Genomic DNA, 22763 nt, shown 5'->3' with positions numbered 1-22763 from the left:
ACTATAGCAGTCCCTCCAAAATACACTGTAGATGTGGTTTGTGGGAGGTAACTCCTCAGCTTTTGCTTATCTGAAAATTGTTTAATCCATCCTTCAAATTTAAATGATAATCTTTTCGAGTAGAGTATTCCAGGTTCAAAGCATTTTTGCTTCATTGCATTAAATATATCATGCCACTCCCTTCTGGCCTGTGTGGTTTCTGTTGAGAAGTTTGATGATAACCTGATAGGTTTTCCTTCATATGTAATCTTATTTATCTCTCTGGCTGCTTTTAAAAGTTTGTTCTTATCCTTGATCTTTGCAGTTTTGTTTATTATATGTCTTGGTATTGTCTTCCTTGGGTCCCTTGTGTTGGGAGAACTGTGCACCTCCATGGCCTGAGTGACAATCTACTTCCCCAGATTGAGGAAGTTTTCCACAATTACCTCCTCAAAGACCCTTTCTATCCCTTTTCTCTCTCTTCTTCTCCTGGTATGCCTGTAATGCAAATATTGTTCCATTTGGATTGGTCACACAGTTCTCTCAATATTCTTTCATTCTTAGAGATCCTTTTTCCTCTCTGTGCCTCAGTTTCTTTGTATTACTCTTATATACTTTCTATTCCATTTACCACCTCTTCTACTACGTCAAATCTACTTTTACATCCCTCCATTGTATGTTTCATTTCAGATATAGAATTTCTTAATGATTGAATCTCCATCCTAAATTTATCCCTGAGTTCTTGAATATTTTTATGTACCTCCATGAGAATGTTTATGATTTTTATTTTGAACTCTTTCAAGAAGATTGGTGAGTTCAGTTTCACTTGATCCTTTTTCTGGTGTTTGTAAGATTTTGGTTTGAGCCAGGTTCCTTTGACATTTCATATTTGTATGTGGTGCCCTTTAGTGCCCAGAAACTCTAGTCTCTGCAGCTGCTCAGTCCCTGGAGTGATACTGAGGATCGCAGGGAGTGGTTCTGGTTCCTGGGTGAGGAAAGAGCTGTTTCTTCATTTCCTGGCTGCAGCGCATGCTTCCACTGTCATAACCAATTGGCTGAGCACACAGGTGTAAGCCTCCGCTTTGCGTTTGTAGCTGCCATAGTCCAGGCTTCCCTCTGGCTGGCCTGATGCCTGGGCAGGGACTGCCAGTTTGCAAGCTGGTGCCAGCAGGCCAAGATGCACAACAGTCTGCATATCACAGTGGCATGCCTCTGAGCTGAGTAGCCAGCTAGGGGGATGGAGCACCTGAAGCTCCTGAAAGTTCCCAACCTGCTGGGCATATCACTCCCAGACAACCTTGCCCACCTATACCATCTCTTGTGCAGCAAGCTCTGTGCATACCCCACCCCTTCATCAGCTCTCTTGCTGCTAGGAAGTCTCTCAGATCACCTGCCCTCCCTTTGTTTCAGAGCAGTTGGATGTTGATCCCTGTCCTTCAAAAATGGCTGGAATCCCCATCTCTCCAAGTATTCCACCTGTCTTAGCTTTCCAACCCCAGTAATCTCCAGAGCACTATGCAATGTAGGTTTGTGCTCCCAAAGCAGATCTCCAGGGCTGAGTGTTCAGCAGACCTAGGCTTCCACCCACTCCCTGCTCTATTTCTCTTCCTCCTGTAGGTGAACTGGGGCAGGGGAAGGGCTTGGGTCCTGCTGAATCAGGACTTTAGTACATTACCCTGTTTCATGAGGTCTGCTCTGTTCTCTAGGTGTATTGAGTCTGACACAGTCCTCTTTCTTGTTGCTCTTTTGGGATTATTTGTATTAACTATATTTTCATGTTATGTGTTGTTTTGGGAGGAGTTCTCTGTCTCACCTCATGCCACCATCTTTAATCTATGAATCGCTACTGCATTATTTACAAAAATTCTGGAATACAACTGATTCTACCAAAAGACAATCTTCAAATATACAGATGCTCAATACATCAAGGAATTCAAGTGTTTATTTAAAAGAAAGTGCTTCCTTAATGAATGTGCCAATGTAACATTCATTATAAGACAAGCTCTTTGGTAAATGAAAAATCAGTGACTCTTCCATTTATTTGTTTAGAATGAACTAAGAAAATGATTTGAGCAATTAACACAGTACGTAAGTCATAAATAAGCAGTTCAATAAGTCATGGTTTTCAAAATGAGGAAAACCTAACACACTTTTATTTATTATTTAGTTCTGTACTGAACTACACCATTTTATTAACTTAATTTTTCACTTTCATGATTTTTAATAGTTTTTTATGTAAACAAAAATGAATATAAATGAATGCAAAAGTATTTTCATGAACTAGATGTGTGTCCAGAGTCTAACCATTCTGATGCCTCCAAATACATTATCCAGATGGTTTGCATACATTTGTTGCAAAATCTTGTTTTTTACATAAATTAGTGTTCCAGAGAGAGAGAGAAGTTATGAGAGGAAAAAAAACTTTTAAACCACTATCCAGTTTATTCTCTAGATTTCCCCTTCTCTAGCACCTTACTGAATGCTCTGGCCACGTCTTTGTTGTGGAGGCTGTAGATAAGGCAGTTCAGCATGGGGGTGAGAATGGTGTAGAAGGCCAAAACGATCTTGTCCTGGGTTGGGGAATGATTATAAGGGGACTGCATGTATATGAACATAGCTGCTCTGTAATACATCCCAATGACAATAAGGTGTGAAGTTCAGGTCGTGAAAGCCTTGGGCCTACCCTCCCCAGAGCCTATGCAAATGACAGCCATAATTACATGCATATAAGAGATGACAATGATAGATAAAGGGAATTCATACACAACAGATAAAAACAAGTGTTTCAAATGTGTAGGTATCTGTGCACGAGAGATTTAGGAGTGCAGGCACATCACAAAAGAACTGGGGTATTTCTCGGGAGCCACAATAGGAGAAGGACAAAGCAGCTACATCAACAATCCCATCAAGGGAACTAAGGATCCATGAAGAGGCAGCCATGAATCCACAGAGTTTCCAGTTCATTAGACTGGGGTACTGAAGAGGGTAGAAAATGGCAACATAGAGGTCATGGGCCATGACAGCCAACAGGAAGCATTCTTCACCAAGAAGAGACACATAGAAGAATATCTGGGCTTCACACCCTGCTACAGAAATGGACTTCCTTACAGACAAGTAGTTGAATGCCATTTTGGGTATAGTGGTGCAGATGAACATAAGGTCCATGAGGGAGAGGTGACTGAGGAGGAAGTACATGGGTGTATACAGCCACATATCCAGGTAGATGAGCAGAATTATAATAGTGTTTGCCAAGAAAGCCACTGTAAAGATACCCACAACCAAAGAGGAAGATAAGAGTGTGAATGTGAGTGAAGAGTCCCATCAGGATGAAGTCAGGGCTGAACGTGTGATTCTCCCACTTCATGATGAATATTTTCTTTATCTAGACCCACAAAAAGTTGTAAAAGTTAAACATTTGGATAGTTATTTATCCACTGTCTACACTATGGGAGGAGGTATTCTGGTAAATGACCACACGTGAAAAGCCAGGACTGTGTAAGAGAATGAGCAGAGTGTAGTCAGGTAGCATTAGTTACTATCAAGCTGCACTTCTACCGATGTGTACATTCTCCTACAAGTTATTTATTTGTACTTAATGTTTCTTCTTTTACAAAGCAGAACTAATTTTCAATTGAGTTGTTGTGGTTATTACACAAGATATCAAATGCAACTACAGCATCTGCACAGAGCAGCTGACTCCTCAAGCATTGGATAGGAGTATATCCATAAATTTATCATATGTCATTCCATAAAAAATTCTGCAACATAGGAATAAAGTATTTTGTATGACATTGCCTATATAGTAATGTGAAATACCCAACTAATCTGTTGTTTTCAAGAGATATTAAAATATTTATGTATGATTTCATTTGTGTGGCAAACTTAGAGATCAAACAGGACTACTAGTTATACAGTTAGATAGCTGATGAACCTCAATTTAAGAACAGTTGGTAAGTAATCGCAAGTAATTCATTCATCATGAATAGATCATTTAATCATAGGTGAGGAAGTAAAAATCTAAATTATCATTTATGTTCCAGTTTGAGGAAGTCAGTAGCTTCAGATTTCTTTTCACACAGAAAATAAATGAAGAAACTTAAAGAAGTTGTAGCAAGATACCCAAATTCCATTCCTTGTGTTTCTGCTGAATTCTTTACATCAGCATCAAAAGAGACAAAAGAAACAACAAATGTCTTAGTATATCTCTATCAGTGTAAGAGTGACTCAAGCCTAGCCTTTTGTGCTCAGGGATCATTGGAATTGTTTGACAAAAGATTACACAAAAGCAACCTTAACAAAGAGGTTTTACATTTTACAGGTTTTACAAGAAAGAGGACCCCAGCCAACCACATGACAGGATGTATTCTGTCATTAAAGGAAGGGTGTTCTCTCAGCCTGCCCACCACTGACTCAACTCAGCTGCGTTTAGAAATTAGACAGGTTTCACGCTTTTACTCTCAAATGCTGATGAAGCAAGTTTTTACTGTTCCTGGTAAAGGTCTCTGGCTTCCATACTATGGTCCTGTCCTAAGACACTTTTCAGGCAAAGAGAAAGCACGGTAAAAAACCCCTTTATTCTCACATTTCTGTTTTTTCATCCCTACTCAGAGGAGGATTTACCTGAAGCCCAGGCTTTAGGGCCCATCTTCTGCACAGTCCCATTTCAAAGATCTAACAGTTTTGTATTCATATTTGTGTACACTTTTTTCTTAATGAGGGCCCTCAATGTTCAATATTTTTCAAGCTGAACCAGAATTGGGCCTGCTCTTGCTCCCATTGCTCTCTTGGTAGAAGGCCTATAAGATTCTTTCATCCAGAGGCTGCCTGCTTTCCTGCTTCGAATTTGTGCTATGGCAGGTGACATATCATTACATTCTAGGTATTGTTTGCAAACAGGATCTTTCCCATTTTCACCTACTTTCACTTTCCCCCTTTGGAATCTGGCAGCCAGTTGCATACCTGGAAGCAAAACGAAAGAGGCAGAGTACTTCTCTCTAGGGATAGCCATCAAATTGACTAGGGTAAGGCTTCTCCCGGGGTTGGTGGCACTCCCTCATAAGATTCCTATCATTTAGGTATTCCGTGAGTCCAATTTTAAGAGTTAACCCTCCACTTACAATGCCTTCTATGATTTAAGTCTCTCATTTGTGGTCTCCTCTTAATTAACCAGTGTTCACAATTCAGACACCCTCTTCAGGGTACTGCGGCTTCCAAGAAATATCCCAGTTCTGTGATGCACTCTGCATGAGGAGTGAGGATGGTGAGAATGGTGGTGAGGCTCATTGGAACAGCATTCTTTGAGCAGGTCTTCAGCTGATGCCTTTTCACATGGGGACTTTGTGTGTAATTTATAACTGCACCAATCTCTGGTTTCTTTTATTCATCAGACATTCTTGTGTTTCGATCCTCCCATGTATCCCTGGTAATGTTGAATTTGCTCATCATCTCTTCCTGCATTAGCATTGACCTTGTTTATTGCTACATGCATTACCCAGTATTCTTGAGCTGGAAACCCTCCAATGACCCTCTAAATATACCTGCACAATAGCACTAACCAGTTTGTGTTGTAATAATTATGGATGTGCAATGTTCAGCAGAGGTAGATGCTCACTTATATCTTCCCTGAGGTGAAACAAAAGTACCTTGTTGCCAGTGTCCTTACCCGTTTCTTTATCCTGGCTTCTCAAAATATTTCTAACCAGTTTTTCACAGTTCTTTAGCTGTACAGCATAGGAATCACAAATCATATTTGGATTCTTCACTCTTTTTTTATTTCCTAGACTCAGTCATACAAATTTGTCCTTAAAACTCTCTTATTCATACAAACACATATGTTCTTATTTCCATTATGCACAACTCTAATCCTTTTATGTTGATAGTTATTGTATCAGCGAATTAACCTTTATTTCCCAAAGGTTCTTAAGTTTCCAGTTAATCCTACATATACATGTTAAATACTATCACTGTTTTTCTAAAACTCCCAAAACTTCAACTTGACATTTGAACATCTAAGTGTTCAAGCATGTATCCTAGTTATTAAATAAAGTTTAATTTTACATAGGAAGCTTGCACTTCACTCAAGCCAGCATATTAATGTCCTTGAAATATTTTATTAAGTAATTATTGACAGTATCAAAATGAGGCAAAAGGCAGTTGGCATGTATTTCAATATCATGCATAGGCATTGTTTAACAGACTTACCCAAGGATTATATAATTTAGGGAATGACCAGTGTTTCTGTGTGTGGGGGATGGTGGGGGGACTCTCCCAGAGAGCAAGTAACATGTCTTTATCCTTTACAATTATAATAGGAAATTGTGATTAAAAAACCTTAAATTTGCTGGAGACTTTATAAAAAAATAGAATTTAAACATCTCAGTATTATCACATCTGTAAAACTGTGTCTTGGAGAATATTAGTAGCTCATAAGATTGTGGTTCAATGATTTTCAAAATAACATTAGACTTGGTTTAGTTATAGAAACAATAATACACGGGTCACTAGAGTAATACATGCAAAATCTTAAATTGATTTACTTCAATATTTTATATGTATTGCAAATTTTTTCTGTGATAGAAAATCCACACCCAAATTCTCATGCAATGCTTGGTGCTATGTAGTGCTGGATTTAGGGCCCTAGTATTGTTAGTATTAGAAATACTTCATCATAAAACACTATGCAGCTATATCTAATTATTTTGAGTACATAAATACACTGAGCTTATCTTCCTTGTTACTTACAAGAAGGAGGACTTTTCCAAATACATATTAAATATATATGTAAATAGAAAATGGGACAAAGGAGGAAAAGAGGAAAACCTGTAATGAGGAAGTTGAATTAGTGTAAATTTTGAGAAAAAAAGGACGCTTAAGAGCAATAATAAATAGAGGAGAGACCATATGGAGAGGAGAGATGCGAACATGGATATGGTTGTGGCATATCAAGCATGAAGAGTTCAATAGTGTGGATGCCATAATGCTTACTAACTTGCATCTCCCTTAGGTATAAACCCAGAAATGCCATCCTCATGCAGTACACGGTAAAAAGACTGCAGGTGGCAAGGTGGATTGTCATGGCACAAGAATGTCCCGTAAGATGCTTAGAAAGTACCCATTTAGTCTAGTGGTTCTCACAGGGTTATTGCCCAAAAAACCAGCATCAATACCAGTGAGAACTTGTTGGAAATTTGAATTCCAGGTATGACCACAGAACTACTGAATTAGAACTTCTAGGAGTCTGACCCAGAAATATGTTTTGACAAGCCTCCATATGGTTTGGATCTTCCTGCCTTCAAGAGGACGTTTTCCAGTATCCTATATAGAGAAAAGCTACTACATTTTGGAAAAACACAGTGCTACGTCTCAAAATCTCCTCTGCCTTTCCCAGTAACCTTATTCAGTTTCTACTAAAGTAAATCCTTTACTTCTCATCACCTGGATTCAATATTCCATGATTACATTTTTTCACTGAAAAAGAGATATGGGTTATGCTTCTCCAAACCAAGGAATAATACCAAAGATTGACAGCAAATCCTTAAGAGACATGGAAGTGATTCTTCCTCACAGCCCTCAAAAGGAACTGACCCTGTTGAATTATGTCACTTTTCATCACAGGTTATAAACTGTCAGAGATGCAAATGGCCGCTATTCGTTTTGGGGTTCAGAATACTGCATAAGAACTTACACCCACCATCTTGAGAGGTTTCTCCTCATTATTTTTCAACAGAAACCATGAAAATACTATTCTTTCATCTTAAACATACCACTGTGTTTCCCTACATGAGGTCTTTGCTCAGGTTGCTCCCCTCATGGTACCCCAACATTTTCAGTTCATTCTTTCCTTGAACCTTGAGAACAAGTTCATCATTCTAATGAGCTGTTTTATTTTAATAGATAATATTCAACCCATGCACTAAACTCAGCCATGTGGCCTCTTCTACTGCTCTTTACCAAAAGCAATGCAGAGTGTTGAACAAAAACAGGGATTTTGGTATCATACTTATCTGGATTTCAACTATTGCTCTACTGCCAAAGTTGTATCATCAGGCCTCCTATTTAAAAAAAAATTCTACAGTGGGCCTAATATCTATCTACCTCTCATGATTATTATAAAAATTATAAAAGATAACTTTCACAAGACCCTCAATATAAAGAATAGCCCAAAATTTAACTCAGAAAATATAAACTTCAACTATATTAATATTAACATTATCACAATTTTCACATTTAATCATATTGTATTGGTTTGTTAGGCTGCCATAACAGATACCACAAACGGGTAGACTAAAGAACAGAAACTCTCAAGACAAATGCTGGGCATAGAAGCTACAGGGCATAAATATGCAAAGAAGTAAAAAGCTAACCTTTTCAAACAATAAGGCTTCCCTCTCACTTACCAACTTCACATTTCCCTGTATGGCCCCGGAAGATGACTGGTTAGCCAGAGACGGGTAAGATTCCTCAAGGGAGGAACAACCTAAGACAGGCACAGTCGCAGGGGGGCCATCAGGTGAGAAATTGGGCATCAACAGAGGTGAGGCTTAGAACCTCACCCCCCCTATTCTGAGAGAAATCTTCTGCATACGTGGATATTTTATTGCCCTGGTCTAGCTTGGATTAACACATAGTCTACAGGCACACACCTGATCATCTACATTTGCTCTCTTACAACACTAAACTATGTTTTCTACCTTTATCTTGTATCTACCTACCACTTCAGCATTTTATTAAAAATAATAATAATAAAGAGAGAAATGTGGTATCCACATATAAATCAAGTATAAAAACCAAATGAGTATTCATATTTGAACTGACTGTTTAGAGTTCATAATGCATGAGCAAAACCGAAAGTTTCTGTGATGACTGCCCTTGTACTGTTCACTATGTAACTTATTCATTATGTAAGAATTTGTTCTCCATGTAAGAACTTGTTTGTTATGCCTCAGAAGATTGGAGACTGACGAAAATTAGGCTTGGGGTGGATTAAAGATTGTGCATTGAGCATTGACTCCCCTATACAGAATTTTATTGTCGTTAACAACCATTTGATCAATAAATATGAGAGATGCCAAAAAAAAAAAAAAAAAAAAAAAAGAACAGAAACTTACTATGTCACAGTCTGGAGGGTAGAATTGTCAGATCAAGCTTTCACCAGGGTCAGTTCCTTTTGAGGGCTGTGAGGAAGAATCACTTCCATGTCTCTCACCTAGCTCTTAATGATTTGCTGTCAATCATTGGTATTATTCCTTGGTTTGGAGAAGCATAACCCATATCTCTTCCTTCATCTTCACATGGCATTCTCCCTGTGTTTATGTCTGTATCCAGACATCCCCCTTTTTTTTCAGTTTGGTATCTTTAATCTACAATTACATGAGGCACGTCATGTTTACTAGACTTCCCCCATCAGCAGGTCCCCCAACAAACCCCATTACAGTCACTGTTTTTCAGCATATTAAGATGCTGTAGAATCACTACTTGACTTCTCTGTGTTGCACGGTCCTCCCCATGCCCACCCCCCATTATACATGCTAATCATAATGCCCCCTTTCTTTCCCTGCTCCCTTATCCCTCCCTTCCCACCCCTCCTGCCCAGTCCCTTTCCCTTTGGTAACCGTTAGTCCATTCTTGGGTTCTGTGATTCTGCTGCTGTTTTGTTCCTTCAGTTTTTCTTTGTTCTTATACTCCACATATGAGTGAAATCATTTGGTACTTGTCTTTCTCTGCCTGGCTTATTTCACTGAGCATAATACCTTCTAGCTCCATCCATGTTGTCACAAATGGTAGGATTTCTTTTCTTCTTATGGCTGAATAATATTCCATTGTGTATATGTACCACATCTTCTCTATCCATTCATCTACTGATGGACAGTTAGGTTGCTTCCATTTCTTGGCTATTGTAAATAGTGCTGGGATAAACATAAGGGTGCATCTGTCTTTTTCAAACTGGGCTGCTGCATTCTTAGGGTAAATTCCTAGAAGTGGAATTCTTGGGTCAAATGGTATTTCTATTCTGAGCTTTTTGAGGAACCTCCATACTGCTTTCCACAATGGTTGAACTAATTTACATTCCCACCAGCAGTGTACGAGGGTATCCCTTTCTCCACGTCATTGCCAACATTTGTTGTTGTTTGTCTTTTGGATGGTGGCAATCCTTAATGGTGTAAGGTGATATTTCATTGTGGTTTTAATTTGCATTTCTCTGATGACTAGTGACTTTTCATGTGCCTGTTGGCCATCTGAATTTCTTCTTTAGAGAACTGTCTGTTCAGATCCTCTGACCAATTTTTAATTGGATTATTTGTTTTATCTTTGTTGAGGTGTGTGAGCTCTTTATATATTTTGGATGTCAACCCTTTATCAGACCAGTCATTTATGAATATATTCTCCCATACTGTAGGATACCTTTTCGTTCTTTTGATGGTGTTCTTTGCTGTACAGAAGCTTTTCAGCTTGATATAGTCCCACTTGTTCATTTTTGCTTTTGTTTCCCTTGCCCAGGGAGATATGTTCATGAAGAAGTCACTCGTGTTTATGTCCATGAGATTTTTGCCTATGTTTTTTTCTAAGAGTTTTATGGTTTCATGACTTACATTCAGGTCTTTGATACATTTCAAATTTATTTTGTGTATGGGGTTAGACAGTTATCCAGTTTCATTCTCTTACATGTAACTGTCCAGTTTTACCAATACCACCTGTTCAAGAGGCTGTCATTTCTCCACTGTATGTCCATGGCTCCTTTATCATATATTAATTGACCATATATGTTTGGGTTAATGTTTGGAGTCTCTATTCTGTTCCACTGGTCTGTGGCTCTGTTCTTGTGCCAGTACCAAATTGTCTTGATTACTGTGGCTTTGTAGTAGAGCTTGAAGTTGGGGAGTGAGATCCCCCCACACACTTTATTCTTCCTTCTCAGGATTGCTTTGGCTATTGGGGTCTTTGGTGGTTCCATATGAATTTTAACTATTTTTTCCAGTTCATTGAAGAATGCTGTTGGTAATTTGATAGGGATTGCATCGAATCTGTATATTGCTTTGGGCAGGTTGGCTATTTTGATGATATTAATTCTTCCTAGCCAGAAGCATGGGATGAGTTTCCGTTTGTTAGTGTCCTCTTTAATTTCTCTTAAAAGTGTCTTGTAGTTTTCAGGGTATAGGTCTTTCACTTCCTTGGTTAGGTTTATTCCTAGGTATTTTATTCTTTTTGATGTTATTGTGAATGGAATTATTTCCCTGATTTCTCTTTCTATTAGTTCATTGTTAGTCTATAGGAAAGCCACAGATTTCTGTGTGTTAATTTTGTATTCTGCAACTTTGCTGAATTCTGATATTAGTTCTAGTAGTTTTTCAGTGGAGTCTTTAGGGTTTTTTATGTACAATATCATGTTGTTCTGCAAATACTGTCAGTTTGACTTCTTCTTTACCAATCTGGATTCCTTGTATTTCTTTGTTTATCTAATTGCCATGGCTAGGACCTCCAGTATTATGCTGAATAACAGTGGGGAGAGTGGGCATCCCTGTCTTGTTCCCAATCTCAGTGGAAAAGCTTTCCACCTATCACTCTTCAGTATGATGTTAGCTGCAGGTTTATTATATATGGCCTTTATTACGTTGAGGTACTTGCCCTCTATGCCGATTTTGTTGAGAGTTTTTATCATGAATGGATGTTGAACTTTGTCAAATGCTTTCTCAGCATCTATGGAGATGATCATGTGGTTTTTGTCTTTCTTTTTGTTGATGTGGTGGATGATGTTGATGGACTTTCGAATGTTGTACCATCCTTGCATCCCTGGGATGAATCCCACTTGGTCATGGTGTATGATCCTTTTGATGTATTTTTGAATTCGGTTTGCTAATATTTTGTTGAGTATTTTTGCATCTACGTTCATCAGGGATATTGGTCTGTAGTTTTCTTTTTTGGTGGGGTCTTTGCCTGGTTTTGGTATTAGGGTGATGTTGGCTTCATAGGATGAGTTTGGGAGTATTCTCTCCTCTTCTAGTTTATGGAAAACTTTAAGAGAATGGGTATTATGTCTTCTCTGTATGTCTGATAAAATTCCGAGGTAAATCCATCTGGCCCTGGGGGTTTTGTTCTTTGGTAGTTTTTTGATTAATGCTTCAATTTTGTTGGTGGTAATTTGTCTGTTTAGATTTTCTGTTTTTTTCTGGGTCAGTCTTGGAAGGTTATATTTTTCTAGGAAGTTGTCCATTTCTCCTAGGTTTTCCAGCTTGTTAGCATATAGGTTTTCATAGTATTCTCTAATAATTCTTTGTATTTCTGTGGGGTCTGTCGTGATTTTTCCTTTCTCTTTTCTGACTCTGTTGATGTGTGTTGACTCTCTTTTTCTCTTAATAAGTCTGTCTAGAGGATTATCTATTTTGTTTATTTTCTTGAAGAACCAGCTCTTGGTTTCATTTGTTTTTTCTAATGTTTTATTCTTCTCAATTTTATTTATTTCTTCTCTGATCTTTATTATGTCCCTCCGTCTGCTGACCATAGGCCTCATTTGTTCTTCTTTTGCCAATTTCGATAATTGTGACATTAGACCATTCATTTGGGGTTGTTCTTCCTTTTTTAAATATGATTGGATTGCTATATACTTTCCTCTTAAGACTGCTTTTGCTGTGTCCCACAGAAGTTGGGGCTTAGTGTTGTTGTCGTTTGTTTCCATATATTGCTGGATCTCCATGTTGATTTGGTCATTTATCCATTGATTATTTAGGAGCATGTTGTTAAGCCGTCATGTGTTTGTGAGCCTTTTTGCTTTCTTTGTACAGTTTATTTCTAGTTTTCTACATTTGTGGTCTGCAAAGTTGGTTGGTAGTATTTCAATCTTTTGGAATTTACTGAGGCTCTTTTTGTGGCCTAGTATGTGGTCTATTCTGGAGAGTGTTCCATGTGCACTTGAGTAGAATGTGTATCCTGTTGATTTTGGATGTAGAGTTCTATAGATGTCTATTAGGTCCATCTGTTCTAGTGTGTTGTTCAGTGCCTCTGTGTCCTTACTTATTTTCTCTCTTGTGGAACTGTCCTTTGGAATGATTGGTGTGTTATAGTCTCCCAAAATGAATGCATTGCATTCTATTTCCTCCTTTAATTCTGTTAGTATTTGTTTCACGTATGTTCGTGCTCCTGTATTGGGTGCATATATGTTTATAATGGTTATATCCTCTTATTGGACTTAGCCCTTTATCATTATGTAATGTCCTTCTTTATCTCCTGTTACTTTCTTTGTTTTGAAGTCTATTTTGTCTGATATTATTACTGCAACACCTGCTTTTTTCCCCTGTTGTTTGCATGAAATATCTTTTTCCATCCCTTGACTTTTAATCTGTGCATGTCTTTGGGTTTGAGGTGAGTCTCTTGTAAGCAGCATATGGATGTGTCTTGCTTTTTTATCCATTCTATTACTCTTTATTTTTTTATTGGTGCATTCAGTCCATTTACATTTAAGGTGATTATTGAAAGATGTGTACTTATTGCCATTGCAGGCTTTAGATTCGTGGTTACCAAAGGTTCAAGGTTAGCTTCTTTACTACCTTACTGTCTAACTTAAATCGCTTATTGAGCTATTATGAACACAGTCTGATGATTCTTTATTTCTCTCTCTTCTTATTCCTCCTCCTCCATTCTTCATATGTTGGGTGTTTTGTTCTGTGCTCTTTTTAGGAGTGTTCCCATCTAGAGCAGTCCCTCTCAAATGCCCCGTAGAGGTGGTTTGTGGGAGTCAAATTCCCTCAACTTTTGCTTGTCTGGGAATTATTTAATCCCTCCTTCATATTTAAATGATAATCGTGCTGAATACAGTATTCTTGTTTCAAGGCCCTTCTGTTTCATTGCATTAAATATATCATGCCATTCTCTTCTCACCTGTGTGGCTTCTGTTGAGAAGTCTGATGATAGCCTGATGGGTTTTCCTTTGTAGGTGACCTTTTTTTATCTCTCTGGCTGCCTTTAATCCTCTGTCCTTGTCCTTGATCTTTGCCATTTTATTTATTGTGTGCCTTGGTGTTGTCCTCTTTGTGTCCCTTCTGTTGGGAGTTCTGTGTGCTTCCATAGCCTGAACAACTATTTCCTCTCCCAGTTTGGGGAAGTTCTGAACAATTATTTCTTCAAAGACACTTTCTATCCCTTTTACTCTCTCCTCTACTTCTGATACCCCTATAATGCGGATATTGTTCCTTTTGGATTGGTCACACAGTTCTCTTAATATTGTTTCATTCCTGGAGATCCTTTTATCTCTCTCTGCATCAGCTTCTATGCGTTCCTGTTCTCTGATTTCTATTCCATCGATGGCCTCGTGCGTCTTATCCATTCTGCTTATAAATCCTTCCAGAGATTGTTTCATTTCTGTAATCTCCCTCTGAACGTCATCCCTTAGCTCTTGTATATTTCTCTGCAGCTCCATCAGCATGTTTATGATTTTTATTTTGAATTCTCTTTCAGGGAGACTGGTTAGGTCTGTCTCTGCAGATCCTCTCTCAGGGGTTGTCTGGACTATATTGGACAGGACTAAATTTTTTTGCCTTTTCATGGTGATAGCGGTGGCTGTAGGCAGGTTGCGGATGTGACAGCTGGGAGAAAAATTTCTTTCCTGCTTGCTGGATGCCTTGACCTTCTCCACTGCCTGTGTCAGTTACCTGCACTCCTGGAGCAGCCACCAGGTTAATCCCCTTAGCTGCTGTGGGCGGGGTCTCTGTCAGAGTAGCGCAGAACCCTGCGGGGAGTGGCAGGCACACCAGGTGCACTCTTCTGCAATAGCGGCGCCCCTCCTGGGCAGCTGTGTGCCAGCAGCGGCCTTTGGGTCTGGCCTGGGCAGCTGTGCGTTGGGCTGGGATTCCAGTCGGCTGCTTGGAGTGTGGCTGCTCCCTCTGGCACTTCTGCAGGTGTGTGCGGGCCTCTCCCATGCCCTTCTGGCACCGCCGCAGCTGGCACACGCAGGTCGCTCCTTGGCCACTTGGTCACCGCTGCTGTGGGCTTGCCTGGCCCTCTCCCTGGCCCCTCTGGTGCCAGGGTAACCAGCACACACAGGCCACTCAGTCGCTGCCACTTTGGGCTCACGCAGACCTCGCCTGGTCCCCTCTGGCACCGCTTCCACTGGCACATGCAGGCCACTCCCGGGATGCTCGGTCGCCACCGTGGCAGGCTCTCATGAGCCGCTCCCAGTCCCCTCTGGTGCCGCTGGCACACACTGTCTGCTCCCAGTCCCCTTTGGCACTGCCAACCCTGGCACATGCTGCCACTCTCCCAGTACTGGGCCAGTGTATCGAGGTCCACGCCAGTTGGGGGAATGACTGGCAGGCTGCTTAGTTCCATGTGGGGCTTCAGAGCTGCGCTTCCACCCAGGGGTTTAGGGCACCTAAAGTTCCCCGGGATTCCCAGCTGCTGGCTGACTGTGCCAGAATGACTTCATCCAGCTGTGGGGTCCCTGTCTCTTTAACACTTTCAAAATGCATTCGCTTTTCTTTTGTCTCAGGGGTGCCAGTTGTGGGTACCTGCCCACAGTTTTTGTTTTTCCGTTTCTCTAATATCTATCACCCCATGCACCTTGTGTCTTCACTCCTGGTGTGGATTTCTAGAGCTGGTTGTTTAGGAGTCCTGGGCTTTCACTCCCTCCCTGTTCTGATTCCTTTTTCCCATCGGGTTTTGGGGTGGGGGGGGTGTTCGGGTCCCACCTTGCCGCCACAGCTTGTATGTTGAGTTCTTGTAGATGTAGATATATCCTGGCTGTTGTACTGTATCCACTGGTGTCTCTTTTATGAATAGTTGTATTTATTGTGTTTTCATAAATATATATGTTTTTGGGAGGAGATTTCCACTGAACTACTCATGCTGCCATCTTGGCTCCACCCCACTGTGTGTTACATTTTCAAAATACAATTTTAATCAAATAGAACCACACACAGAGTTGCATATGTGCTTCTTAGGGGTAAAAAGTCTTGAACTGATGAACTAGATCCATGAACAGGTTCTCTGATTTTTAAAGTAGCATGCAGTAAAGAACAATAAAATCATAATAATACCTTATATTTACATAATATCTGTTAAGAACTCCTAAAAAAAAGACCTTGCCAAGATTAATATTACTCAAGTTTTAAGTAATGGATGAATTAATGCAGGCCAAGTTATTAAAATGCATCTATTGCTTTGGAAGTAACTGTAATAGTACCAGTTTTCATATATTTGTGCTTCATTGAAACCAAGAATGTTCTAGAAATTTTGTAATTTTAACTTCTTTTTCCAATCTTACATTTTTGTGTTTCCCAAGAAGATACAGAAGCACCAACTGATTTAATAAAAGGGCTTAAATTCCTAGGGCTTTTTCTTAGTTAAATTTCTTAGTCTGTGGGGATTCCTTCCCTTGTCTTTAATTATAATGGTGAAGATATCTTCCAATTTTTTCCTAAGTCATCTAGGTAATTGTTCCTGTTTCCAGCATTATATTTACTTTCATACCAGATAGTAATGAACATGTGTTTCTTTCATCAATAGTAATATAGACTGCCTGAAATATTCACCTGTCTCATGTCAGGATTTTTAAAATTTTAACAATTTATTGTATCTCCTATCCTGGTGGTTCTCAAACATGGGTACTGATTAGAATCTCTTGAGATTCTAAAGTATTTTCCAAGACCAAATGGTTCTTAGCCCACTGAATCAGAATCTCTTGAGAAGAGGCCAAACATTGCTATTTTAAAAATCTTACCAGTTGATTCTCTTGTGCAGGCTCTATTATTTCCAAAGTTAACAATACCATCTTGGTCCTTGAATCCTGTTGTTCTCTGTTCCATGGCAAAACTTGTTCAATAAGCTTTTATTTTTGTCCTCCATATTTGCTATGTCAGTTGATACTTTCAAATTAAGCTACTATTAAGCCCAAAACCATGATCATTATTCATTAAATCGCTCCTATATAATGCATAGTCTTGTTACATCACCACTTTATTGGTTCAGCAGAGGAAAATGGAACTTTATCTGGCAGAATAACATCAGTATGGGACTCCATGCTTTATACAAAATGTCTGGCATTAACTCAAAATAACTAGGCATGGAAAGAGACAGAATCATAAAACTGAATATAAAGAGATGGAAAAAGGATAAAAGAGATACACTTTATATCCAGTGGGCTAAATTAAAAGTCAAGGACTTTAATATAATTATTTTAAACATGTTGAAGAAAGTTAGACATGATTTAAAAATTAAGTGAAAATATCTAGCATTTTACCACTGAATTGGAATTCAGAACTAAAAAATCAACACTCTAGAATTAAAAATATAATAACTAACTTTAATATTCTAGTAGATGGGTTTGATGGCACACTAGACACAGGACAAGAGATGCTTAGCCTACTGGAAATCAGTTTGGTAGTAATTCAAATTGAACACTGAGGAAAAAAAGTTATGGAAAATCAAAGCATATAAAACCTGTAGGACATAGTTAAAATTTCTAATATAGCTGTTATTGTAATACCAGAAAGATAGATTGAGTAGAAAAAGACAAATATTTGAAAAGAAAATAAAAGAAAATTTCCCCAAACTGATGAAAGATATAAATGAATGGATTGAAGATGTTCTGCAAATCTCAACCTACAGGAAAGACTGAACCAAGGTAAAGCATAGTCAAACCGGTGAAAAACACAAATTACAATAAGAAAATCTTGAAATCAGACAGAGATAGTATATAATGCTTTCAAAAGAGCAATCTGATTTTAGACTTGATTGTAAACTGAAAGGATGGAAACCAGAAGACAATGCAATGATATTTTTAGAAGGCTCGGTATAACTAACTGGTAAACTAGAACTTGATACACTGTGAAACTATCTAAATCCCCTGATTAATGACAAAGATAGTAACTATATGCAGTGAGGAAAGTTCGGTGTTCAAAATATTATGCTGAGACAAATAGATACTTACATGAAAAAATAAGCAAATATTAACTTACTAACAAAAAATAAATTTTGTAAGAATTGAAGTTATAAATGTGAAAGGAAGAAAATTTTAAGAGGAAAACAGGAGAAGAGTGTCATGATTTACAGTAGGTAACAATTTCTTAAGCACACTTTTTTTGGGTATTATATGAAGTTTATAACTGATAGACATGACATAACTGACATATTTAGAAAACTCAACAAGCAATAACAGGGTAAATATTATTTAAAACAACTACTGGGTCAGAGAAGAAAGGAAAAAGAATTTAAAAAATATCTTCAGACAAATGAAAATACAATGGAAATGGAAAATACATAAAAATGGAAATACAACACACCAAAACTTATAGGGTGCAATGAAAGCAGTTCTAAAATCTCCAATATCAGCCTAACTTTACAACTCAAGAAACTAGGAAAGAAAAAGCAAAGCCAAAAGGTACTAGGAGGAAAATAACAAATATGTGAGTGGAAATAAATGAAAAAGAGACTAAAAGGACAATAGGTATGATCAGTAAAACTACAGACTGGTTTTATAAAAAAGATAAAGAAAATTGACAAACCTTTATCTAGATTTACCAAGAAATAAAAAGAGAGGACTCAGATAAAATTAGAAATGAATGAGATGTTACAACCAAAATCAAAGAAACACAAATGACCATAAGAGACTATTATGAATAACTACATGCCAACTAACTGGACAACCTAGAGTAAATGGATAAATTCCTAGAAACATGTAACCAATCAAGTCTGAATTATGAATAGAAAATCTGAATGACTGACTACTAGTAAGAAGATTGAATCAGCAATCAAGCACCTCCCAACAAACAAAATTCCAGAACCAGATGGCTTCACTGGAGAATTCTACCAAAGGTTTGAAGAAGAATTAATACCAATCCTTCTCAAACTTTTCCAAAAAAAAGAAGGAACATTTCTAAACTCATTTATGAGGCTATCATTACCCTGATACCAAAATCAGATGAAATAAAAGACAATTCAGGCCAATATTCCTGATGAACATAGATATAAAAATCCTCAACAAAATATTAACAAACTGAATTCAATAATACGTTAAAAGGACTATATTCTATGATGAAGTGGGATTTATTCCAGGTATGCAAGAATAGTTTAACATCTGTAATCAATGTGATGCACCACATTGATGCAGGAATGAAGAATAAAAATATGTTCATATCAATACATGCAGAAAAGCATTTGAAAAAATTCAACATATATTTACGACAAAAACTCTCAACAAAATAGGTATAGAGAGAATGTACCACAACATAATAAAGGCCATATCATATGCAATGATGAAAGCCTGAAAGCTTTTCTTCTAAAATCAGGAACAAGACAAGGATACCACTCTTGCCACTTTTATTCAATATATTATTAGAAATCCTAGATGGAGCAATTAGACAAGAAAAAGAAATGAAAGGCATCCAAATTGGAAAAGAAGAAGTAAAATTGTCACTATTTGCATATGTATACACATTATGTATAGAAAACCCTAAAGATAACATAAAAAGACTGTTAGGACTAAGAAATGAATTCAATAAATTTGCAGGATACAAAATCAATATACAAAACCCAGTTGTGCTTCTATACACTAACAATGAACTATCTGAAAATAAATTAAGAAAAAAATCCCATTTACCATTACATCAAAAGGAATAAAATACCTAGAAATAATTTTAACCAAGAAGGTGAAAGGTCTCTGTACTGGAAAGAGTAAGATAATAATAAAAGAAACTGAAGAAGACACAAGTAAATAGACAGATATCCTGTGCTCTTGTACTGCAAAAATTAATGGTTAAAATGTGGCAGATTAAATTAAATGTGGCAGATTTAATCATTAAATTAAATTAATGATTAAAGTGGCAGAATAGAAAGGCAAGACAGAAACCTCCTCCCTAAAACATATGAAAAAAGAAAATACAGAAAGTACAACTAGACCTGAAAATGACCTGAAGACCAGAACAGACCACCTAAACCTGAGGTAGAAGAGAGGACAACAAGATAGGGGTTAGGTGGCAAAGCCGAGATCAAGCGGGACTCAAACCCTCCCCCCAGCCTAGTCTACAAGCAGGAGAAAGAGGAACAAAACAGGTAGTGGGTAGGAGCCCAGAAGTGCCTCACATCTGGCCCTGGAGATCTGCTCTGAGAGCATGTACCCACATTACACTGGTGTCTGGTGATTAGCAGGGCTGGATACCAGGGACAAGCAGAACACTCTGGGAGGCTGAGACTCTAGCCAGTGTGGAAGGCAGGAATACTCTGCCAGTCCTGAGACCCAAAGCAGGCGTGGCAGTTTGAAAGACGTGCCAGCAGTGAAAGGGGTACCAGAGGGGCAAGGTTTAGGTGGTACTCTCTACACAGGAAAACAGGAAGGTGGAGGATACCTCCCCAGCCCTCCCTCAGCCTAATAAATCAGGAACTTTCAGGAGTTCCAGATGCTCCATCCACCTTGCTGGCAACACAGCCCTGCACATGCTGCTAGGACCCAACACACTTGGCCCGGTGGCAGCATCAGACTCAACTGCCTGGTAGGCAGAGGGAGACTTTCCAAGTTTCCTTGGCTCTGTTTCAGCCCAACCATGGAGGTACCTGCAGGAGCCAGCCCCAAGAGCTCCTTCCTCCCTGCAGGTGTCCAAACCCAGTGCTATGGAACCATCCAGGGCAGAGCTTCACATTGGCCCACCCACCCCATTAACCCTGCAGCTCTGCCATTGCTACAGGCCAGGCAGAGGGTGGCATGGCCCACAGTGAGCTCAGCAGAGATTCCTGAGCTGATCATAAAGGCACACCTAAAGTAAACTGCCTGCCCAGACTGAGACGACATGGCAGGAGCCATGATACTCAAGCTGTGTAGCAAAGCTCAGGCTGGAGGAAGACCCCCACAAAGCAGGAGCCTTTGCAGCTGGCTCCCCCTGTTACCCACCTTGATTTTGTTATTCTCCATTATAATGTTGGCTTGTTTTTGCTTGCATTTTTGCCAAAGGCTGAGCTAACCTTTGATAAGCAGCATGGAAAAGATGAGAACAAAAATTTCCCAGAAGCTTTCCAGGGCAGTGCTCCTGAAGAACGGGACATGCAGGGGACAGATGGCTATCTTGGCATGGAATACCAAAACCTGCAGTTAGTTAAACATTGATTACCCCATCTCCACCTAAGTGGGAATGCCCCCACCCCTTTTTTGCAGTGCTAGTGAAATTAGTGATGAGTTTTATAAGAAAATTAGAGAAATAGAGTTATGGGGGAATACTGAATGGAATAACCCTGTCTGACACTTAATCAATCTTCTCATATTTTCGTCCATCTGCTACTTCTATAGCTTTTCTTCTTCCTTTTTAATTACAGCCCTTTACTAGAATTCATGCCTCATAACAAGTGCCATAATTCTTCCGAGTGGTAAAGATACCTCAAGACAAGTGCTGGGCATAGAAGTCACGGGGCATAAATCTGCAAAGTGAAATGCTAACCTTTTTGAAGAATATTACTTCTCTCTCACTTACCAGCTTTACATCTTCCTGTATGGCCCTGGAAGATGTCTGGTTAGCCAGATATGGGCAAGATTCCTCAAGGGAGGAACAACCTAAGACAGGCACAGTTACAGGGGGGCCATCAGGTGAGATAAAGGGTGCCAACAGAGGTGAGGCTTAGAACCTCACCCCCCAAGTTTTGAGAGAAATTTTCTACACCCATGGATGTTTTGTTGCCCTTGTCTATCTTGGATTAATGCCTAGTCTATAGGCACAGACCTGATCATCTACACTTGCCTTCTTTTAGCGCTAAATCATGCTTTCTGTCTTTATCTTGTATCTACCTACTACTTCAGTATTTTATTAGAAAAATAAGATAGGGAAATGTGGGATTCACATATAAAGTATAAAAATCAAATGAATCGTCATATCTGACTTGTTTGTTTATAGTTTATGATTCATGATAAAAACAGAAACAGTTTCTGTGATATGAATGCCCTTGCACTGTTCACCATGTAAGAACTTGTTTAGTCCCTACAGTGATGGGGCCATGGGGACCTACATATTATATATCAGGGAGATTGTGATATCCACCCAGAGGAAAAAGAAATATAAATAAGATAGGGAAATTTATTTTGCTGCCTACTCTGCCCTATGAAGGGGTGTATGATGAATATATGAATTTATGGTTTTGGATTAATTATAAATTTATTAAAGCTTCTAGAACATATTTGTGGGAAAGAATAAAGTGAATAAAATGAGCATGGTGCCTGTGGATGGGGGCAGAATGAAGGGTTTGGAAGGCACCACAGAATAAATATTATGAGGGGATAAAATGTACCCATTGCATAGATGATAATACCTGCCTAGCTAACTGTGGCAGTGGGTGACCTGTATTTCACCCTGAGCTGATAGACTCCATAGTCACTGCTACATGCTGCATGCTTCTACAGTCACATGCATTACTTAGAAACTGCTTTGCATAGAAATGAGAAACACAATAGAGTATATGTTGCTAAGAAAAGTTTAGGTCAAGGAACAGGAAAAGGTCACCTGTCTTACATTTGGCTAATCATGTATAGATTAGAAGGAAATAGAAAGAAAAAAGCTTGCCTATGCTTATTAATCAAAATAACAAATAAAAAATAATTATATACTTGTGCAAAATGGTATAAATAAAGATGTCATCAGCACTTTGTCAAGAGACCTCCTCCAACTGACTCCACATCCTGTCTCTTCATGAGCCAACTCCATCTCATCCTTTTGGACAGCCCACCCCCCATGAGAGCTGGACTCCAGCAACGACCCAGATGCCAGACACAAAGAAGTCCTGCCCATGCCATACCAAGCTGTGGAACCCACAAAATAGAACCAGGC

The 22763-nt window shown here is 38.9% G+C and overlaps 1 pseudogene; it reads right to left on the bottom strand.

Moving 5' to 3' along the window:
• Nucleotides 1-2420: 2420 nt before the first annotated feature.
• LOC118908868 (olfactory receptor 2M2-like) lies at nucleotides 2421-3343 on the bottom strand (annotated as a pseudogene).
• Between the last annotated feature and the right edge of the window lie 19420 nt (nucleotides 3344-22763).

The sequence above is a fragment of the Manis pentadactyla genome, chromosome 16, assembly GCF_030020395.1.
Source record: "Manis pentadactyla isolate mManPen7 chromosome 16, mManPen7.hap1, whole genome shotgun sequence".
Classification (NCBI taxonomy): Eukaryota; Metazoa; Chordata; class Mammalia; order Pholidota; family Manidae; genus Manis; species Manis pentadactyla.
This window is presented reverse-complemented; position numbering and strand designations above follow the sequence as displayed.